The sequence below is a fragment of the Gopherus evgoodei genome, unplaced genomic scaffold (assembly GCF_007399415.2).
Source record: "Gopherus evgoodei ecotype Sinaloan lineage unplaced genomic scaffold, rGopEvg1_v1.p scaffold_44_arrow_ctg1, whole genome shotgun sequence".
NCBI lineage: Eukaryota > Metazoa > Chordata > Testudines > Testudinidae > Gopherus > Gopherus evgoodei.
The window spans coordinates 1,406,930-1,426,578 of NW_022060065.1; the positions used below are offsets into that span (position 1 = coordinate 1,406,930).

Genomic DNA, 19,649 nt, shown 5'->3' on the forward strand with positions numbered 1-19,649 from the left:
CCAAAGGAATGTCTGTAAATAATCCAGGCAAAGAGGTTATTTAAGTGAAATCATTTGATTATAAATCTGAAAAAGTGAGGTTTTTTTACCCATGAAAGCTTAAGCCCAAATAAATCTGTTAGTCTTTAAGGTGCCGCCAGACTCCTTGTTTTTTTTGTGGATATAGACTAACACGGCTACCCCATTATACTTGACTATAAACAAGTTAGCCAAATTTGCTAAAAGAACACGCCTGGTGTGTATAATCTTTGTGTCGTAGGTTTAAGAGACATTGATGTTGTTTTAGATGATACCACTAAAATCCATTTGAATCTTCCATTCAGAATTGCAAAACCAAGAAACACTTTTCCCAGACACAGGTAATCAGTGTTGTTTAACTTTGGTATTCAGCATTTAACCCTGAAGGTAACTTAACTCTTTACAAAATTTAAAATGTTTTAAATCAAGTCGTGGCTGCAGCAGGGCAGTCAAAGCCAGGAAAATGAGAAAAGACTTTAAATTTGCTTTTTGGGAACAAAATAGCAGATAAGAACTGTAATAAAAGACAGAAAGACCATGCCCCACACTGAGCCTTCAGGTGGCTCTGTGTAATCAAACTGTCACTTTGCCAAAAGGGAGCCCCAATAGGTTGTGTTTTCCTTTTTAAATCACAGTGTGTTTTCGGCAGCCGAGAAGGCCACAGCAAGCCAACTGGGACTGATACAAAGAGCACCAGGCACAGAAGGCCCTGGATGATGACACCCCCAAATGAACCCACGACTAAAAAACCCTCCTGAGCTGGAGCAATTCGGAGATCACACAGCGAATCCTGGACGACTTGTGCACACAGGACAGACCTCCCGTCCACCCTTTCCCCTCCCCCTTCCTACACTACACCCAGGCCTAGCCAACCCCAGGTACTGAGTGTGTGAGTATGAAAGTGGGTTAGGGCTTAGGGCACTAATGCTTTCTTCCTTCCTTTGAGTGACGTGGAAGCATTTCCAGCACTCTCTGCTGTTGTTTTATTACTTTATCAATAAAGCTTTAAAATTCAGACACGTGGTGTGCCTTGTCATCTCCTCCCCCCCACCCCCGTCCCCCAAAAAAAGATCCTGTGGTCCTAGCCTGATCAACTGTGAGCCCAGGCAGACTGGTAACAAAAATCTGTCACAACAGGACTTGTGAAGCTAACACCAGGCACTTGAAAATGTATCCTTTAGTGCAGAGGTGGGCAAACTTCGGCCCGCGGGACTGTCTTACCTTGCCCTTGAGCTCCCGGCTGGGAAGGCTAGCCCTCTCCCCCGCAGCCTCAGCTTATCGTGCCACCCAGTATTTACTATCATGTGGTAAATTGCATTCCTCAAGTGCTGTAAGCACTTATACTCTTGAAAGGTGCAATACTAAAATTCTCACAAGTTTGAGACCTTGCTGGCTAATACCATAGCTATTAGAAACACCACGCTACAGTTTCAGAAAATAGAGAACTAAAAAGGGAATTTCAAAGGATGATAAGTGGAAGTCTAGAGTGCCAAGCTGAAACTCCAGATAGGACATCTGAAAATCTTGGGAAGCTGACATTTTCTACTGCCTTCAGAAAGTTGACCTCAAAAGCTATTCTTACAAATCTAAAAGGGGGTTCAAGGGCAACCATGTACTTTGAGGGTGTTCACTCCCCATCCAATGCACAGTTGGTGTAGTAAAGGGACTAATGTTTGGATGATCCATATCCTTGTAATTTACCAGGCAACATACTGGTTCGAATGTAAAGAACACATCATTGCAGTGAGTATATTTCTTGTTTTAAGATTATGTCTACATGAGGCTGTTACATCACACAAACTGTAGTTGGTTCACCTTAAAGTGCTTTGTGTCCATAAAAAACAGTTTTCAAAGTGGTTTATTTGATGTCTTAGGGTACAGTAAGTAATCCCCTTTGGAACAAGAATAGCTCCAGTTCCTAATAAGTTTGTTTACTCTAAGGTTTGTGTAGACCAAATCCTAATGACTATGCTGATAGCAGCCCTTCAACTAATATCCCATACTGCATTGGTTCACATCTGGATCAACCTGTAATCTATAATGAATTAAACCTTTAATTTTTTCCCCCTGAAATGTAATTGCTTAGAACCAATGGTTACATTTTGATTCAAGGCTAGCATTGACAGCTCAATAGCAAAGGAGAGAAAGCATGATGGAGGCTGACTGTGAAGGGTCTTGAAATTGAATACAAGCAGGTTTTGTTTGATGCTGCAGAGAAGGTGGAGCCAGTTGAGGGACACAACGTGCGGAGGTAGGGTCAAAGCAATGGGCTAGGACAGAAGTTCTGAAACTTTTTTTTCTGCGCCCGCCTTTGGAGATTCATGTTCCATGCACATTCCCCTCAGCACAGGAGGAAGGGAGGAACCAGATGGTGCAAAGTTTTTTGCCTGTGGGGCAGAGAGGGTGAAAGGAATCTCCACATGACCATCAAGAAAGAGGTCTGAGCCAAAGATGACACCCAGGTTATGAGCCTGAGTGATAAGCAGAATGATGATGTTATCTACAATGATCAAGCAAGGACATAGCAGAGAGGGTTTGGGTGGGTTAGGAGCTGCTTTAGCTATGCTGAGTTTGAGATGACGGCTAAACAGCCACAAGGAGATGTCAGAGAAACAGGTCAATATTTTAGATTGGGCAGAAGGAGACAGGTCTGGAGTAGAGTGGTAGATCTGCAAGTCACCTGCATAGAGATAGTAGCTGAATTGTGTTTGCACATGAGATTACCCAAAGATAAGGTGTAGAGGGAAAAGAGGAGACCAAGGACAGGGCTCTGTAGAACTCCCACAGAATGTTGGAGGGATGGTGAGCTGGAACCTCTGAAGGATACGCTGAAGAGGAGATTAGAAAGGCAAAAAGAGAGGACAGTCACAAAAGCCAAGGGAGAAAAAGATTTCAAGAAGAAGGAAAGCATGTCTATGGCTGAGGTCAAGGAGAATGAGGGTGGAGTATTCGTTCTGAACTTTGGCTAGCAAAAGATAATTACAGATCTTGTTGAGAGCTGTATCAGTGGAGTAAGGTGGAGAGGGGAGGAGAGGAACTGACAGTTATAAAAGACTGTGGGCAATGTGCTTAGAGATTAAAGGGAGAAGGGGCAGTAGCTGGAGAGGCAAGTGAGGTCAAGGATGGGTTCTTTTAAGATGGGGCAGACTACAGCATTCTTGTATTGTGAGGGGAAAGAGCCAGAGGAGAATAAAGTTAGCAAAAAGAGTAAAGGAGGGGATAAGAGTGGTTGCAAGGGAGATAAGGAGATGAAATGGGATGGGGTTAGCGGGACAAGTGGAGGGATTAGTGCAGGACGGCAGCCGAGAAACTTCTGTCTCTCTAACAGGGGAAAAGACACCAAGAGTTGTGGGAAGAGAAGGCAAGATGAGAGTAGGGGAAAGATTACACACATTGCAAAACTGTTCTCTCAGTTGCCTGCACCAACTGGGGGAAACTATCCAGTTTCCCCTTTGCTTTTTTAAAAACAGCACTGTTCTGTCTCCTGGTGACCTGCCTCCATGTTATATTCTCCATGTCAGGGCAGCCTGCAGTGGTACACATGGAATTATTAACCTGCTCACTGCACCCACATACAAAATGAAAAGAAGCCTCTATCCATCCACCTCCCAGCCCCAAACCAAATGTACTTTAAAAAAAAATCTTACATGTCCATAACTCCTACCCCCACACCTACCCATCTCCCAAATAAAATATAAGGGGCCTGTAATATGGGGAAGTAAGTTGGGTAACATCTTATAAACTCAAAGTGAACCGCAGAGAAGATGAGAATGAGATTCCAAAATTATGAGAAAAGAAACATTTTATCATTGTTAGCACAAAGACTATGAGGAGTTGGACAACAGGTCTTTTTTTTTTTCCTTATTTTCCTTAGCACTTGTAATGGCGCAAAGAGGGAGGATTGGCTGCCCCCACAAAGACTTTCAAATTTCAGGGAAAACAAAAAAAACAAAACTCCAATCTGTTCCATTAAGTCCTCAATTCCCCACAATAAAGGCCCATGAAGACAGAGTTGTGGGGGAAAGATTTCCTGAAGCTTTCTCAAAAGGTTGAAATGGATCATGTAACCACTGAGAGGGAGCAAGTGGTCATTGAGAGGGACATGATGCAGACACTTCAGAGGCAAACAGCTGTGATGGAACATTTTTTGCGCAAAGGTCAAGCACTGCGCCCCAGAACTCCAATGTGCTGCAAAATGTAGAAAATACACTGTAGACGGGTTCCACTGGGGCTCGACCCTCCCTGAGTGGGAGGGGAGCCACACTGGCCTCGCTGTCTTCCCTGCAATTACAATCCGCTCTGGCCTTTCGGCAGGTCAGAGCAGTGGCAAAGTCAAAAGGGGCCCAGCCCTTGGTTTGGGCAGGCACCAAACACAGCACAATCAGCTCTGGCCCTTTTGGAGCAGGGCAGAGCAGTGGCAGAGTCAAAAGGGACCCGGCCCTTGGTTCGGGCGGGGCACCAAACACAGTTATAAACCGCTCTAGCCCTTTGGAGTAGGGCAGAGCAGTGACAGAGTCAAAAGGGGCCCGGCCCTTGGTTCAGGCGGGGCACCAAACACAGTAACAAGCAGCTCTGGCCCTTTGGAGCAGGGCAGAGCAGTGGCAAAGTCAGAGGAGGCCTAGCCCTTGGTTCAGGTGGGGCACCAAACACAGTTATAAACAGCTCTGGCCCTTTGGAGCAGGACAGGGCAGTGACAGAGTCAAAAGGGGCCCAGCCCTTGGTTCGGGCGGGGCACCAAACACAGTAACAAGCAGCTCTGGCCTCTTCGGCTGGGAAGAGGGAGAGTCTGCCACCCGATTATGGGTGGCAGGGGAACGCAGGCCCACCCACTCCTCTGCGTTCCAGCCCGGGGCCCTAGTAGCAGCCGTCACCGCTACCGGTGGTCAGTGGGAATCCTGACCGAAACACACTGACATCGGCAAGGTTAGCTCTGCAGCCTGACTGGAGTCAGGTGCCCCCGGGCTACTTCCTTGCTCCCCCTCTACTCCTACCTGGTCCGGGGCCTCTGTTCCGGGGATGTCCAGGACCATCGATTCCTCCCAATCCGGGCTGGGTGGCAGGTCCAGTAAGGTTTCAGGGAATGCTGGCCAAGCCTGGTCTGGGGGCTCCTCAGGACCGTAGTAGGGGCGAGGCAGCTCTGGCGGCTCCTCGTCGTAGCAGCCTCGAGAACGCTCCGGCGGCTCCTCATCGTAGTGGGGCGAGGCAGCTCTGGCAGCTCCTGGTCTCGGCCTCTGGCTCGGGCAGTCTCCCAGTTACAGGCGTCAGCAGACACGTCTGCTCCTGCCAGTGGCAGACCTGCAATGGAAGGCTGGGGCCCAGCTTTTATTCTTCCGGGCTGCCACCTGACCATCTGAGGGGCGGGACTTCTGCTCAGTGGCCCCGCCCCTGTGGATGACTGACGGGGCTCGACCCTCCCTGAGGGGGAGGGGAGTCACACCGCCTCGCTACATACACCATATTGGGACTACCTTTTCAAATCAATCAATCAGTTTACATCTGCCTCTCACTACCTTTAGCCCCCAATAAGATGGATGTGTGTGTTATTTTCTGGAGTTTGTGAGCACTCAAGCATAGCCATTCCTCAATACCACCGTTCTTAACTTTGCACTACATTCCCTGGGGGGCATGGATCAGCATTCAGATTGCACTCCCCATCAGTACCAGGCCCAAGCCAGGGAAGCTAATGATCTAACCAGTGGACCATATTCGGTGATGAATCCTGGTCACATGCCATCTGAGGCACATAGCAAATATGCTAAGACTACATTCCCTGTTTAATTGTTTATTTTTTATTGAAGCAGGATTGTCACTTTTTTCATACTCAAATGCAATTGCTAAAAACCAGCCTTGAAAACTTAATTCAGATACAACTCAAACTCTCAATGGCACAACACACACCACCCCCTGCCATTAATTCATAATAAAAATCAAAACAAAGAACTTATTTTGTTGCTTACAAATCATTTATTAGCCACAACTACACACTGGCCTAAAAGCAGAAACACAAGGTATCCTTCACACGGTTCCCTTGACAACTTCTGAAGGGGTACCCTCTATGGATGCCCATAATATTGAAAAAATCTCTGCAGCTCCTGTTCCCATCCATCCTCCAGAATTTCTCCTTTGGTTTCACAGATACTGTGTAACAGACAGTAGGCACTTATCACACATGGCACATAATGATAAGAAACATCCAGTCTTCTCATAAGGCACCACCATTTCCCTGTCAGCCATCTGAACACACTCTCCACTGACATTCTACAACTACTCAGGACAAAGTTAAATCTCTCCTTTCTCACGTCCAACTGTCCAGTGAAAGACTTAATAAGCTAGAGAAGCAGAGGGCAATATGGGTCTTCCAGACTGAGTGAAGGAATCATAACTCCATTAACATCCATAATGTACTGAGGAGCCAAATTTCCCTTGCTCATTCCAAAAAACAGATATGGATTTCTAATTATCCTGGCATCATGGACCCTATCAGACCACCCCACATTAATACTGGTGAATCTTCCACAGTGATCAACCAGGCCTCACAGCATGATGGAAAAAACATTCTTTTCTGTTAATAAAGTCTTTGAACCAGTGGGGAGGGGCAAAAGCAGGCTCAAGTGTCTCATCAACAGCCTCTATACAGTTTGGGAACCTCACCCGTGCAAAGCCATCAATAACATTCTGTGCACTGCCAAGCTGTATGACAGCACAGCAGCACTCTCCTGATTAACTACTGACTGGTAGCCATTGGGTGTGGCGAGTTTCCAGATGTCAATGGTACCACACTTCTCCAAGCACAGGGGAATTCTCATGTTAGTCTTCTCTCACTGCTGCTCCACAGATTCCTAGGAAAGTTGCCTTTCCCATTCTGCAGTTTTGCCGCCACTGCTGGTCATTCCAGGTCTTCATCACTACCTTATCCCACTAGTCACTGCTAGCTGAGTGAGCCCAAAAGCAGAACTCCACTAAGCTCAGGTACACCAGGTAGATGCTCTGCAGAAATAACTGCTTGATTTCATCCTCTTGCTCTTCATTTGGTAGCTGGATTGCTGCAGTATCAACAGCCCTATGAAACTGCAGGGCCAAATCCATCTGCCTGTGTGACTCAAAATGCATGTGCATATGAACAACTGCCATGATCACGATGCTCAGCACAGGGTCCTCCAGGCTGCCTGACATCGGTTTGAAAATGATGCTGGCAAAATGAATGAATGCTAGGAGAGCTATCATAGGAAGCTGTTAGCCTGACCCCATGTCCTAGAATTTCTGGCATGCATCCCAGAATGGACTGCGGAAAAAAAAAAAAAAAAGAGCGAGCGAGCAGCGCAGCAAAATAGTACACCATGGGATATCTGCCCAGAATACTGAGAGGTCAATTCAAACTAACACTGCGCTGTTTGAATGCAATGATTAACAATGACAATACCACAATAAGGCATAGACACACTACCATTTGCAACAGTTAAAAATCACTGCAATTTAGAATCAAACTACATCACTGTTAATAGCACTGTGCAGACATGGCCTAAGAATGGTCTGGTTGTCTGAATTAAAGTATCCTGTTTGCCAAATATTTTCTAAGTGACAATCCTAACTGCATTATATGTAACCTATATTCTGCAGTTAGTTCTCTTTTTAAATTTCAGCCAATTACAATCATTAAGCACTTTAACATATTAACCAAAACAAAGAACAATGGACAGGTAATTGTAAATTGCTAACTATAAAGATAAGTGTTCTCATAATATTACACTGCCATCATCAACTTAGATTTATATGGCCCCTTGTATCCCAAAGAGCTTTAAAGACTGTATATATAGAGATAACTGACCCACCAATGGCGTGGAATGCAATTGCCATTCTGCAGAAGTAATGCTACTTTTTTTTTTTTTTTTTAAACAGCAGTGGAAGTGAGTCTTCTGTTTCTCTATAGAGCCTATCACCATGATAGTTAAGCACTAAGGTACTCATTCTTCAAAAACCTATGGACAGGCTTAAGACTAGTCCCTATGTGTAAAGCTTTTTACTTGAATGGGACAATTCACAGGTATACTCTTAAACATGTGCCTATGTGATTACAGGATTGGAGACTAAGAAGGAAAGAACTTCAGTTCAGCTACAATGGAGAGATTTTTATCCTTTGTTGGGCAGACCATACTTTTTGAAGTTGGAATAAGGCCACAGAGCAGAAGTTATCATCATGACACTTGCAAGAATAATAAAGTGCCATGGAATATTTAATGAAGCTAACCCTATGATTTCAACTTATTCTGAAAGACAGCACCTCCAGAAGCAGGATGCCCCAAGCATTATGAGGATGCATTACTCCAGTTCCGTCACAATGAGCGGTGACATCTAATGAATCAGCGACACCACTTCCTGTAATATCTCTTGTCCTTGGGTTTCCCTTTTCATACTCACCTGGGAAGGAAAGAGGCAAGAGAAGTTCCCTACACCGGGGTATGTAGGTCTTTTGGCAACTCTGGAAGGAACCCTAAAACCCTGCTGAATCCTACCTCAGGCATGCATCCCTAGGAGGACGCCCTGATGAGCCAAACTATAGCATGGAGTCTTAGGGATTACTTCCTAGCCAGAGTTCAGAGGCAGCTAAGGAAGGCATTATTAGCTATGCACTCCTTAAGTTCAGCTGCAGGGGAGAGATACAAAGGGTTTATGTGGACCAGAAGCCAGGGCAGGAAGCTCTGCGGAACACAGGAGCTACCTGGTATAGTTTATACTATTTGTATTTCAGTTTACTGGTTGTAAAATTACACAGAAAGAAGGCAGCTAGAGATTTCTGCCAAGTTAGTGTTGATTTCGGTTAAACCAGAAGCACTGCCAAAAAAACCCACCCTGAGAATGAGATCTTGTGTTCAAACCTGAACCACTGGGGAACATATACCCCTTGATTTATCATAATCCTTTTCCATCAACATAATACTGTCTTCTTTTGCCCTGAAAACCTCGAGACAGTCAACCAGCTAACAAGATCAGCAAGATGCCACTTCCAGAAGACAAGTAGAGCTGTAAGCACTTCTAGACGATTATTGCTTTAAAGAGATATTTTCACACTTTGTAGCTTCTTTAGGCTGAGCTTACTAAACACATCAGTGGCTCCTTACATTCCTCCATTTCACCCCACAAATTCTGTGTACACACTCCCATCCCCCTCTATTTCAGGGACTCACTGCAATCTCACTCCCTTACCAGCAATTCACATTCCCCTCTTCCTCCATACCAGGATACCCCATTTCTTCCCATGCCAAGGGCTGTGTGCACACCCCCACTCCCTCTGCCACTATTTTTCTTTCTGCTGGGAGATAAACTCCATTGGGATGAGCAGAGAAGAGCACTGTTATGTGAAAGGCATTAATGGGTGACATCAACCACTTGTTTGATCTACAGACAATTGCAGAGCTGCTTGAGGCTGTGCCGGCAGGGGCTTCATGTGTCTCCCTTGATTTTTCCCCCAAAGTCAATAGCAACTGGCCACTGATGCCTAGAACATTCCCTGAAATAATGGAATTGATCAGATGCAGCCTTCAAAAGTGACTCTGTTACAGATAAAGAAATGGAAAAATGCTGTTGAGTTATGTGCAAGGCCTTTGCAAGCTCAGCCAATAATATTACCACCCCTCACTTTGGAAGCTAATAGGATATACAAGTCCATTGGTTGACCAGCAATTTTTAAAACACATTGTACTGGTTGAAGCAAGGTTGCTTGACAAACAAACAATCAAAACTATTTTTAAATCCAGTACATCTAAATATTGATATAACATTCATCACAATAGCGTCAGAGCACCTTTGTGTGGCTTGCTTCTTATAGGTGGAGCTGATAACACCACCTATTACTGAAGATTGCCTGACATTTTCCTGTTTTCAGTTGCTTATTACATTGTCAAAATGTAACCACTTGGGCTGAAATTTTCAGTGCCATTTTCCCCCCAGGACCTCAGCCTTATTCAATGCCCAGAATGTGCGGTGCTCAGCTAACGAACAGCTACTCAATATTTTGTTTTCTCTTCACTGTTGAATACGTGGCTCCATGCCTTATTTACTGCACGCTATTCAAAGCCTGGCCTGAAGACAGAAATAAGTTCCTCATAAGCTTTTTTCTTGTCACTATAGTATGTGTTTCACAAAGCATAATTTATTTCCATAACATCCCTGTGAAGTGAGATGTGGTGATACCCCCATTTTACACATAGCAAACCAAGACAAAAAGACTAAGGTCAAAACTATCCAATATGGGTACTCAATTTGAGATGCCTAGGGACCAGATTGTCAGTATTTAGCATTATATAGTGTTTTATATGTTCAAAGTACTGTTCCCATTGACTAAAAGTTGCAGCTGTGAGTGCTCAGCACTTCTGTAAATAAGAAACAAAGGTCTCAAAGGCAAGTACTCAAAATGAGGAACACGCAATTAGTAACTATCTGTGACAAGTCTAGTTTAAATCAGGGGTGCCCAACCTACGGTCCATCAGAGCATTTCATAAGGCCTACAACCGACTTCAACATAGTAAGTGTGAAACAGATTGTTTCTATGTATATATTGTCTATCTAAATATATACAGAACTTTAAATATAAGTCAATACTGGTGACTTTAAATCTTATTAAAATATGGAGAATCTGTTTGGCCCACACAAGGTTATGCCGAGGTTTATGTGGCTCTCCTGTGTAATAAGGTTGAGCGCAACTTATTTAAGTGACTTGCCTAGCATCATATAGGAGCTCTGTGGCAGGGAAGAGATGGAATCCAGCTCTCCAGGGGGTATTCATCTGTCTGACCCCTGAAATCATCCATTCTCTTCCTGCAATCCCCTGCCTTGTTCATTACACACCTTCCAACTTCTGCAACAAACGAAACAAGGGTCCTACAGACATGCTCATTCACTATACAATCCTGATTTATCCCCCAAAGCAAGTCTGTCTGTCCTGGGGAATTGACTGGGGTCCTGGGGAAAAGATACCATGTGATCACATAATTAAAGACTGTCTCATAATGCTTATGCACAAGGAGGTCAATTAAGGCAGCAACAGACAATCTTAATTCTGGCATTCCCTGACTTTTGAGAGCTTTATTTTGCAACCTTAATAATGTTCTTTTAATGTAGTTTTGTGTGTGTAATAAAGAAGTATAGCACGTTAGATACAATATACGCTATTAATTTATAGCCTAGGTATCTGGGCACATAACACAAATAAAAAAAGATGGTGCAAAAAAAATGGCCAATAATTAAATTCAGCTAATCCCAACCTTCTCCATTCCCCCAAACTGCTAACCAAACAAATCTACGTCCATTCCTCCCCATAAACATACCAGAAAAACGCTATGTTAAATGTAAAGTGTCTTGCTAAGAAATATTTTCAGAAAGTTCTGGCCTGTGTTTTAAAGGAGGTCAGACTAGATGACCACAGTGATCCTTCTGGCCTAGGAATCTATGAATCTATCATTGCTTACTTGTCATGGTGTTATATTTTACAATATATTTTACAACTGATTCATGGAGCTGAGTGAAAGCTTTATAACAAAGTCTTATCCAAGATGATGCACTCTACAGCAAGATATTTACCTAACAAACTAATAAATACAGTTGTCATGGTTTTACCAGGATATGACTCACTTCAATTTTTTACACACTGTGTATTCCAAAGTACAAATGGCTGCAGACCAAAAAGCATGCTTGTACATGACGACATGACATTAACAGCTGTTCATTTTAAAAGGTCAACTGAAATGAAAGGAAACAATCAAAAAAGATCCTAAATGTGGATAGTTCCCATCTAGGCTTTTTACACATGATAAATACATTTTGAGATGAACTTGGAAGTCTTTTTACCTGCACAAAGACAATTTCAGGCTCCGACTTTTCTGGGTTACCCATGCTATTGTTGAAGACACTGCTAACCCCTAAAACAGACCATGAATTGATGAATTGCATTGCCTTCATTATTGTAGATGTCAGGGATATCAACTGCTACATGAAACACATGGGCCTGAACTCAGGTATTGGCAGGTAAGGGGCCTCATACTAGCCTTTAACCACTGGTGTTATAAACAGTGTAAAACTTTTCAGAAAAATGGATCATGCCTCCACTGCCCATTACCATAAGTCTCAATTACCACCTTGAAACAAAAATTCAGACAATTCCCCATGCCTTACCAGCTGTCAATGGCCTAGCTATCTCTTACCTAGCTAACAAAATCTTTAATATATTCCCTCCCAACAATTTTTATTCACTGTCAATATAAAAATTTAAGACAGACTGAAAATCTGGGGCATGACCAGATAAACTAAGTTTACTATAAAAAATGAAAACACAGTATGACCCTGGTCCATAATACAAATAATAATACTTAAACATTATATTGATTAGACCTGACCTAAGGAGAGAAGGAATAACAGTGAAGGGGAAAGAGGATAGGGGAGACCATCTCATGTAACCCTGAGGTCCCCGCTGCTTAATTCAAGTCTCACATGCTGCACAGAACATTGGATCTTGGTCTCAAGCATCCAGGTTGGCACTTCAGGGCTTTATTGTTTGCTCTAACTACAAAGCTTCAAGTTTTTTAATGAAGTGATAAAACTGCAGACTGCTAAAAATTTGAACTTTACTATCTTTAACTCGCATGCAAAAAAACCAGGAAAACCAATTTTAAATCAGACCACGGCATTAATCTATTCATCACTACGCAAGAGTTTAGTACAAATAGACATGGCAAGTTGGAAATGAGGGGAAGAGTGGGTGGGCAGGAGGGGAGAAGTAATTATTCACCTAGAATTTTAAAAGCAAAAAAAGGCTAATTAGCATCCATGAAATCCCTGGGCAAGAAATTAGAGAAAGTGTTAGTATGCAAGAGAAGACAGTCACATAGTGCTGCACCTTTGGGTAGTAATGAGACAAGTGAACCCGCATTAGGTGACCTTCACTAGTGACGGAAGGTCTACAGACCAACCATCTCATAGACAGAATTTCAAGGACTTTAGAAGGTGAAAGAGAAGTTAATCTGAAAAGTAGCTTTCAGTGTATCAGAGCCAGGGTGTAGTTATATTTTTGCTACATCCAGAACGCTAGCAGCATTTTGTACCTGCTGACACGTACTAATCATGATTGCAGCAAGAAAGCCATTACAATAGTCTAAATGGGCAAAAATAATGGCATGAACTGAATCAGCAAGTTTGGTGAATAAGTGCACTGGCACTCCTGAACTGTTGGCAGAAAGATTTTGTTACAGTTCAAACCATGAATGATGTGAATCTTGCTGGACTCTTGTCACCCACCCTGCTCACCACAAAAGAGAGTGTAGCAACAAAAAGCATTAAGATGTGGGCAACAAGAATGAGTAACTGGTTTCCACAATTCTGCGATGACTACAACCAATTATACAAAAAACCCAGACATCCAAGTATAACATCACGTAGCCAATGATTTTAGTTTATTGCTCATTCATTGTGTGATGTTATGACTAAGGCTAAGATTTTGTCACAGATATTTTTAGTGGAAGTCATGGACAATAAAGAAAAATTCATGGAAGCTGTCCGTGACTTTTACTAAAAATATCCATGACAAAATGGGAACCTGCTGGGCAGCTGCGGGACAGGCTTGGAGCTTGAGGGTCCCCCTTCCATCCTGGCTCAGAACTGCAGGGGTCCCTCTGCCACTCACGGGGGCCTGAGGCTGCAGGGATCCCCCCACCAACCACTAAGACCAGAAGCTGCAAGGGTCCCCCGCAGCTCCCTGCCCTCACAGGAAGCGGCAGCTCCCAGCCACTGCGGGTAAAGTCACTGAGGTCTTTGGAAGTTTCAGAATCCGTGACCTCTGTGACAAAATCATAGCCTTGGTTATGATTAACTAAAATGTATGTCATATATAATCGTATGCTAACAGAGTTAAGTTATAGAATGAAAGAAGTCTAAGACTGATCAGTAGTCAGAAGGGATAAGTATGCATTAGATATCTAAGTAAGGAGGGCTGAAACGCAAGGCCTACAGGCTGAGGCCTGTAATACTTTAGCTTAGCCATACTAGACTATAGGCTTAAGAAATCTTGACGTAAGTAAGTAACTGTGCCACAAGATTACAGGAAAAGATTTACCAATGGATGATATTGTGAAAAATTAACAGTAAGAGTAATTTTTTTTTTTGCTTACAAGATACCCGGTAGTCACATTATTCTACACGCTCTAACTGCTGGGTATGAGGTATAGTCAGAATCACATTATAAAAAGAGGATGCCCAGAATGGGAAAACTGAGCTCCCTATGTGAAACTCCAGCAGGAGCCATCCCTGTACTGATGATCAATTGGCAAGACAGTCATCAGACCTTAAGAATATCCTTAAGGATGTGAGCATAACTATATTTGTAATTTGTGCATAGGTCTTTATAGAATTTCTATATGCATGGGTAATCATAACCTTAATTATAACTTTAATAACACTTGTAAAACAGACTAGACCTTGTAGTTGTAAGTGCATGTGTAGTCACTATCCTTGGTCTTTATGTGTTCCTAGGGAGTCTACATTTGAAGCAAGTAGCAGAGGTGACTTTCACTCTGTTGAGCTTGAAACTGTAGCCACAACAGTCAAACCAATGCTGGTGTAATGTAACATCACTAAAATTAACTTTAAATAAAACTAAAGGCTACAATCAGCAAGGGAAACAAGTCAAAAAAAATATCAGTCTCAATGCAGATAAAATATAACCCTGCAGTGATGGATTAAAGTCCTTAGGGAAAGCACAGATGAACTAAAAAGGAGACCTAACAGGACTCGAGGCATAAAGAACAGAAGCAGAAAGGCTGAACACCACAGGCGACAGACATATTGCATATTTGTGATTTGGCAGAGTGAATATACAGAAAATACAGTTTCTACTTGAAACCATAGGAAGTACAATATGGAACTAGAAGATTGTTAAAATTATTTTCCATTACCATAGTGTCATCCTGATTTTACAGTGTTCAGTTCAGCAGCTTTGGTATGAAGCAGCTACAAAGCTTTTGTAGGTAAGAAAGGGTCTTTCAAATGCCCCTCACACAAGCTGTCCACAGGACAGAATGAGCTTAGCAACCCCTGCACTCATCAGACTGGCAGGAAGACTGCAATAGTGATGTCACAAAGATGCTATGTCTTTACAGGGTCCTGGTAAAAAATAAAAAACTTCAGCGGATATCATTTACGACTTTAAGGCACAGCGTACACAACATACACAGACACTCCTCTGAAGAAAATAGCCTCATTGGACACTACTTACACACCCATTAAGTGCTCAGCGAGTGTGGTTAACTTCCCCATAGCATCAGTACTACTACTAATTATTAAAACCTCTTAGCACTTACAGTGCTTTTCGTGAGTGGATCTCAAAGAAGATCTCAGTGGGCTTTACAAAAGAGGCTAGCATAATTATCTCCATTTTAGAGATGGAGAAATATAGCCACCACGAGGTGAAATGACTTTCCCAAGGTCACCCAGCAGACCAGTGACCGAACCAGTAATAGAATCCAGTCCTCCCGAGTCCCAGTCTAGTGGTCTATCCACTAGGAAACACTGCATCCCTTATACTTAAGTATATTTTGGAGTCCTTTGCATAACTCAAAAATTGCTTAATGAATTTTTCTCAAATTAAAAAAAAAATCCTTTTTGACTAAGTTCAAACATGGAAAACAATCCAAAATAAGATTTCCCACTCATTCCCCCTTTCAGAGAAGTTAGTGAATGAACAGAAGGGTCATGTATTAGACAGTTAAATTTATTTATAACTATAAAAATTATTTTACAGTAGTATAATGAAAAGATTACATGATCTCATATGCCATCTAAACTAGATGTATGTCAAAGGGAATCTGGGATGAATTTTGTTACAGTTTAACATCAATTACTTACCACTGGGATCTTCAAAAGCACCTAACAGAGTTAAGCAACGCAAGTCTGATTGAAAAATTCAATGGGACTTGTGCTCTCTTAAGGTCCCTGGGTGCTTTAGAATATCTCAGCCTAAACAGTTTTACCCAAAATTAATAAAACCCAGTGAAAAAATTAGTTCACTGGAAATTCCACATACCTTGAGTAGATTTTCCAGAGCTCAGTAGTAGGCACTTGCTATGACTGAGATGGAAGTCTGAAATGATAATTTAGACTTGATCAGGATCCTTTTTTGACATATGAAAATTCAGATTAGTCACATACTTGATACCTGTTGAATGCAAATAGTTTAACAGTGACCCCAGTAATATTAAGTCAAAATAATCTTCCAAATAAATGGACTATGTGGCAGTCAGTTGAGGTACATCGTGTGTTATGATATCCACTGGAGATAGAAGTAAATGCCTTATCGAGCATCAGAGTGTGTTGTTAACAGTATTGTAGGTGATGTGAAGGTGGTTAAAAAAAAAAAGTGCTGGAGACTTTTCCCTTATTATTTTCATGCTTTCAAGGTTTAGGATGGATGGGTCCTGATGAAACCGTAACAGTCTAAACCAGGGGTTCTCAATTTTTTTCTTCTTGAGCCCTCCCTATAAAAACTCCACAGCCCACCCGCGCCATAACAACTGTTTTTATGTATATAAAAGCCAGGGCCAGTGCTGGGGGTAGCAAGCAGGGCAACTGTCCAGGGCCCCACGCGACAGGGGGGCCCACAAACCTAAGTTGCTCAGGCTGCAGCTTCAGCCCCAGGTGGCAGGACTCAGGGCCTCAGGCTTTAGCCCCACGTGATGGGGCTTTGGCTTTGTGCCCTGGGCCCCAGCATGTCTAATGCCAGCCCTACTTGGCAGCCCCCCGAAACCTACTTGTGGCCCTCCCCAGGGGGCTTCAGATCCCTGGTTGAGGACCACTGGTCTAAATGTATCTTGATGCTGAGAGAAAGAGAGAGAAAGTGAGTGAGTGAGTGTTGCATACCGCAAACGAGACCCCAATTCCTGAATGAGGGTTCTAGGTGCTACAACACTACAAATAATAAAAAATAAATAAATAAAAGTCTCCCTGAAGAAAATCTGAAAACAGTATCTGGTGAGAAGAACTGGTTATTCATCCTGTGCAGTAACTGTAGTTCTTTGAGATGTGTGTCACTCTAGATGAGTTTGCAATCCCTTTGAGCGGAGTTTGTCATAGCACTGTCTGTTTGGCCCGTGTATGCATGCTAGTCAGTTTCATGTCCCCGTACCTTCATTATATAACACTGGGCAGGCGAACTGCTCTCCATTCTCTCTCTACCGCAAATCCCTATAACAGAGAACTCCGAAGCAAAGGGGAAAGAGGGCAAGTAGTGTGACACCCATAGGTACAGACATCTCAAAGAACTACAGTGACTGCACAGGGTGAGTAACCATTTCTTCTTCTTCGAGTAGTGTCCCTATAGGTGCTCCACTTTAAGTGACTACCGAGCAGTTCCCCATAAGGCGAAGGGGGCTTCAGAGTACAGTCCAGTATGGAAGAAAATACGGCCGAGACTAACACAATATCAGAAGCAGAGTTGTGAGTAAATGAATAGCGTTCAGTGAACGTATCCACAGAAGCCCAGGTAGCGGCCTCACTTATTTCCAATAATGGGCATGTTTTTGAGAAATGCCATAAAGATGGAAGTGGACCTCATATAGTGAATTTGTATGTCCAAAGATGCTTGAATATTACAAAATTCATAGCAAGTATTATGCAATCAGATATCCATTGGGAAAGTTTTTGATTAAAGATTGCAGACCCTTTCAATCGATCTGTGGGCAAGACAAACAATTTGGGAGTCTTTCTGAAGAGTTTAGTCCTAATTCAGATAGAAGTGCTCTCCTGATGTCAATGGTGTTCAGTAGTGCCTCTTGCTTATCTAGGTGAGGTTTAGGTGGAAGACTGGCAGGTGAATGGCTTGGAACTTGGAGAAAACTTTAGGTAAAAATTTGAGGTCAGGTTGCAACATGACCTTGTCCTTAAAAAAATACTGTGAAAAGCGGGTCATGCCATAAGGGCCCCTTTTTCTGCAACCCATCACGCCAATGTGATGGCTATCAGGAATGCCGTTTTCACGGATAAATGGAGCAGCGAACAGGTAGTCATCAGTTCAAATAGTGGTCTTGTATGGCAGTGCTTCTCAAACAGGGGTACATGTAGCCATGGGGGTACGCAGAAGTTTTCCAGGGGGTACGTCAACTCACCTAGGTATTTGCCTAGTTTTAGAACAGGTTACATAAAAAAACACTAGCGAACTCAGTACAAACTAAAATTTCATACAGACAATGACTTGTTTATACTGCTCTATATACTATACACTGAAATGTAAGTACAATATTTATATTCCAATTAGGGCTGTCAAGTGATTAAGAAAAATTAATTGCTATTAATGGTGCAATTAAAAAATATTATTGCAATCAATCGCACTGTTAAACAATAATAGAATACCATTTATTTAAATATTTGTGCATGTTTTCTACATTTTCAAACATATTGATTTCAATTACAACACAAATACCAAGTGTACACTGCTCACTTTCTATTTATTTTTAATACAAATATTTGCACTGTAAAAAACAAAAGAAATCGTATTTTTCAATTCACCTAATATAAGTAATTATAAAGAGATTGCACTACAGTAAAGTTGAACTTACACATGCTGAATTATGTACAAAAAAATAACTGCATTCATATGGCACTTCTGTAACCGACATAAGATATTTACATGCCAGATGCACTAAAATTCCTATGTCCCTTCACGCTTCATCCACCATTCCAGAGGATATTCATCCATGCTGACGATGGGTTTTACTGGATAACAATCCAAAGCAGAGCGGATTGATGCATGGTCATTTTCATTATCATGAGTCAGATGCCACCCACAGAAGGCTGATTTTTGTTTGTTTGTTTGATCGTTTGGGTTCTGTAGTTTCTGCATCGGAGTGTTGCCCTTTTAAGACTTCTGAAAGCATGCTCCACACTTCGTTCCTCAGATTTTGGACGGCACTTCAGATTCTTAAACCTTATGTCCAGTGCTGTAGCTATTTTTAGAAATCTCACGTTGGTACCTTCTTTGCCTTTTATCAAATCCGCAGTGACAACATGTGCAGGGTCATCATCCAAGACTGTTATAATATGAGTGCAATATCCAGAGGGATGAGAAAAACTGCTTGATCTAAATGTTGCTCAGTCTAACAGAATTGAGAGTTTAGACTGCGTGCTTATATTTTCTTTTGGTAACTAACTCTGACTTTTTGCCTATTGCTTATAATCACTTGCCTTCTATGAGGAGATAACTGGGTCTGTGGATGAGGGGAAAGCAGCGGATGTGTTATTCCTTGACTTTAGCAAAGCTTTTGATACAGTCTCCCATAGTATTCTTGCCAGCAAGATAAAGAAGTATGGGCTCGATGAATGGACTATAAGGTGGATAGAAAGCTGGCTAGATCGTCAGGCTCAAAGGGTAGTGATGAACGGCTCCATGTCTAGTTAGCAGTCGGTTTCAAGTGGAGTGCCCCAAGGGTCGGTCCTGGGGCCGGTTTTGTTCAAGATCTTCATTAATGATCTGGAGGATGGCGTGGACTGCACTCTCAGCAAGTTTGCAAATAACACTAAACTTGGAGGAGAGGTAGATTTGCTGGAGGGTAAGGATGGGATACAAAGGGACCTAGACAAATTAGAGGACTGGGCCAAAA

General features: G+C 42.5%; 1 protein-coding gene across 2 annotated transcripts in view; it reads right to left on the minus strand.

Annotated features, from left to right (window-relative positions):
* Positions 1 to 19,649, minus strand: part of PTK2 (protein tyrosine kinase 2) — a 430,903-nt gene that overhangs the window by 381,261 nt on the left and 29,993 nt on the right. Inside the window, exon 2 of one of the 2 annotated variants that reach the window (XM_030546403.1) lies at positions 16,082 to 16,138. The exons of the other annotated variant lie outside the window; for it this stretch is intronic. The gene's annotated coding sequence lies outside the window, so the exon portion shown is untranslated. The remainder of the gene's footprint in view (positions 1 to 16,081; positions 16,139 to 19,649) is intronic. 2 annotated transcript variants of the gene reach the window in all.